The following is a 3,241-nucleotide window of genomic DNA, read 5'->3' on the forward strand; positions in this document are numbered from 1 at the left end:
GGACTTGCAAACAGCTCTCCCTAGATGTTGACTAAAATTAGAAGTTTTGTATTTATCGTAATTTTTATGCACTCCTTTGGATTTTTTTTTTTTGAGGATCTCAAAACTATTAGCATTAGGCTCTCAGAAACAGACTTAATCTAAATTGATTCCAGCTTTTTGAGTTTCCAAGTTTCTTCTACTGAATATAACCTGGAGGTGCGGCCTGCAGTCACTTAGCTACATCTTAATCCAATTCCCATAATATTCAGTAACTCCCGCTTCCCACTTTAAAAGACTTTAAACCCAAGTCATTCTCTTAGTTCAAGAGGTTATAGTTAAATAGCGTTAGCAGATGCCACTTCTCTTAACACTTTGGCAATTTTTAGCATTTGTCTAGAGCTAAGCAGGACATTCATCTTTCAATATAAAACATTTAACTTTCAAAACTTAAAACTAAGACTACTAATGTTATGCAGTTAATAAATTACCGCTTAACCATATTGAATGTTAAACTAGATCTGTGTAGCTTTTTTGAAGTACAGTTAACATATCATTTACCCTTCTCATTCCGTATTAAAACCTTTGAAAAATTCACCATTATTCATGAAAAGTAGTTCTATGTAAAGCCACTAGGATTTATGAAAACTGCTTTATTAACATCTATAAATAACGAAACAGAAGAGTGTCAAAACCAAATTATACCTTGTTAGCAACTGTTAACCAGCAATAAAGTACTTACATAGTATTGCAATAAAAGTATAAAATGTTTAAAGAATTCACTCAAGATTTCTCATTAATCTTTAACCTTTCATAATATTTCAACTTAAGTTTCTCCCTTAGATTCGAAATCAATTTGGGTAAATTAACCACAAAGTCCAAAAGGGAAAATATGTACATCAAATTTGATTTAATTCTAAGTCTTGAGTAAAATTTAAAGTTTTCACATTTATGTAGAAACCAATATATTATGGTTAATCATTCAGAAATTTCATAAAATAAATCGGTAACCTAAAATAGTAGCTATAAAACTTTGCCGTATCCAAAATAAGCAGTAAATTTGTAGGCCACTCCTCACCTCAAATTTTGGTCTAAACTGCGTCCACTGAAGCACTCCATTCTGCTTAATTTCTTCACTTTATCCTGCAATAGATAAAACTTGTAAGAGTACCTTCTTTTACACTACAATGGATCAAATAGTAATATATAAATATAAATAATCTAATAGTCAACCAATATAAAAGTCAACCAATATAAAAGTCAACCAATATAAAAGTCAACCAATATAAAAGTCAACCAATATAAAAGTCAACCAATATAAAAGTCAACCAATATAAAAGTCAACCAATATAAAAGTCAACCAATATAAAAGTCAACCAATATAAAAGTTATTTTTTTTTTAGTTACACTGACCAAGGCTGCAAAAACAAAGAAGAAATTTTTTTGAATATAAAGAATTTTAATATAACCCAAGACGAGGAATGAAAACTGAATTGACAAGGTGGAGTAGCCAAGGTTACTTTCAAGTTTATAAATATTCATAAGTTAGGATAATTATTAAAATTAACAAATGATGGTTAGCATATCACTGCAACTTCATAAGGGTAATATTCATTGTCATAATATCATTGGTAATTTTGATAGTAAAATGGTCTTACGTTCCTAATACAAACTGTTACTAGTTTTACATATGGCCAAAATAATTTACTTTATATTTGCAACCTTTTAATTTGCATCTAAGTTTTGTCAACTATCAGTAATAAATATTCGGAACATTAAAAGATTCAAATTAAAAATGTTTTTAGCTATTGACTAATATTTTTAATGGTCTATTGAAAATAAAATAAACGTTACGTAAGAAATGAAATTTAAAAATAATCTCTGAACTTTAGGCAAGCTCTTTGAATAAAGAGAATTGGTTTTCAGATGACTTGCATTAGATGCTAACAAATTTAAGAATAATCTTTAGGAACTTTCGGTAAACTCTTAGAATAAAGAATTTGTTGCAAGATAACTTGCGTTAAATCCTAAAATTTCATCTAAAACTTGAAACATTAAAGATTTTTAAGTTTTACCCTGACACTAATCATTACTGCCAACAAGTAGTAGGTTGGCCAGGGCACTAGCCATCCGTTCAGACACTACCGCTATAGTGTTGTGGTTCCTTGACTGGCCAGACACCATATTGGATCCTCTGGTTACGGTTCACTTTCCCTACACTGAATAGTCTGGCATATTCTTTACAGATTCTCCTCCGTCAAAAACCTGACAACAGACTACCAAAATTCTTCTTCACCCAAGGGGGTTAACTACTGCACTGAGATTGTTACTTTCCTCTTGGTAAGGGTAGAGGAGAGACATCAGCTATGTTACACAGCTCTTCTAGGATAAGGACACCAAAATCAAACCATTGTTCCTTGTCTTGGGTAGTTCCATGGCCTCTGTTACCATTGTCTTCCACTGTCTTGGGGTAGAGTTTTAAAGTTACTGTTCAAAATAATTTATTTTTCCTGGTTTCCTTTCCACACTGCTATTTTCCCTGTTGGGACCCTTTAGGTTATAGCATCCTGCTTTTCGAACTAGGATTGTAGCTTGCCAAGTCATGATAAATAGGCAAAGACGTGGAAGGGTACCTCCACCCATCGCCCCTACAGGTGGTAGGAGAAAAAAAAAATAAGAAAAAGCCAAATTTGGTTGGTTGATACACTCACCTTCGTGTATGCCTAAGATCAGTCATCCATGTTGTCCATCAGAAACGCATTACTTGGGTAGACTAAATGCACGCTTCATCTGTAGCTCCTGAATAATTTGTTTATTATTTTCACTTTCTTGATATGAAGTTTTTAAATACACGAGCCTCTGAAAGTATTAAAGCAGTTACTATTAGGTTAAGGAATTCCATAGGTAAATATTTGTAGATAAACTACAATAGCTAGAATATCAGTAACAGAAATAAAGTTAATTGTAAATCAAAATCTGTACACTTTGAAATAGGGTAATTCTAATCTGAAATTCGCCGTAAGACAGTTCTCGGCCGTATTACAGTAAAATAAAGGGCACCGTAATTTCACCACTTAACTAACGTGTTGGTGACTAATATCACTCCTTACGTAAATAACTGTCTTAACTAAAAGTCCTGGAACAAAAGTTAAAACAGAAATTTGCCGTTTTTAATGCAAATTTTACGTGTAGGAACTATAATAATGAATTTAAATCAAGATCTGTAGGTACTTAACATTAATAGAGAAGTTTAGATTTACTA

The 3,241-nt window shown here is 31.9% G+C and overlaps 1 long non-coding RNA gene across 1 annotated transcript in view; it reads right to left on the minus strand.

Moving 5' to 3' along the window:
* Window positions 1-816: 816 nt before the first annotated feature.
* LOC137658222 (uncharacterized) overlaps window positions 817-3,241 on the minus strand; it is a 3,250-nt gene continuing 825 nt past the window's right edge. Inside the window, exons 2-3 of the long non-coding RNA XR_011047281.1 lie at window positions 2,691-2,838; window positions 817-1,122 (exon numbers count right to left, since the gene is read on the minus strand). This is a non-coding gene — a long non-coding RNA (uncharacterized lncRNA). The remainder of the gene's footprint in view (window positions 1,123-2,690; window positions 2,839-3,241) is intronic.

This window comes from Palaemon carinicauda, chromosome 19, assembly GCF_036898095.1.
Source record: "Palaemon carinicauda isolate YSFRI2023 chromosome 19, ASM3689809v2, whole genome shotgun sequence".
In the NCBI taxonomy this organism is placed as follows: domain Eukaryota; kingdom Metazoa; phylum Arthropoda; class Malacostraca; order Decapoda; family Palaemonidae; genus Palaemon; species Palaemon carinicauda.